This window comes from Frankliniella occidentalis, unplaced genomic scaffold (assembly GCF_000697945.3).
Source record: "Frankliniella occidentalis isolate FOCC.00 unplaced genomic scaffold, Focc_3.1 Scaffold1193, whole genome shotgun sequence".
Classification (NCBI taxonomy): Eukaryota; Metazoa; Arthropoda; class Insecta; order Thysanoptera; family Thripidae; genus Frankliniella; species Frankliniella occidentalis.
In genome coordinates, this window is record NW_026268298.1 from 4,214 (window position 1) to 4,549 (window position 336).

Genomic DNA, 336 nt, shown 5'->3' on the forward strand with positions numbered 1-336 from the left:
ATAGTAGTGCCATTCTTGTAGCACCAGCCCACCAGTCCGACTATACACAACAATACTGAGCCCTCCCCCTCTCTGGTCTCTCCCTACCCTCTTTATATGTAGTACGACGCTAGATCATCGAATTGCAAGCCAAACATTTCTAAACACGAGAGAGAATTAGAACACATTCCTTTTCTTAAATACTCTGTCAATTCAAATGTGTACATGATACAAATTAAAGAAAGTGTACATGGCATGTATGCGTCTGTTCTAACAAAAGCCGCTCAGAAGACGCGACCTGCCGCACCAATGAGCAGCCCGGCGCGGCAACACACCGCCTGCAGACACTGCGGCAGC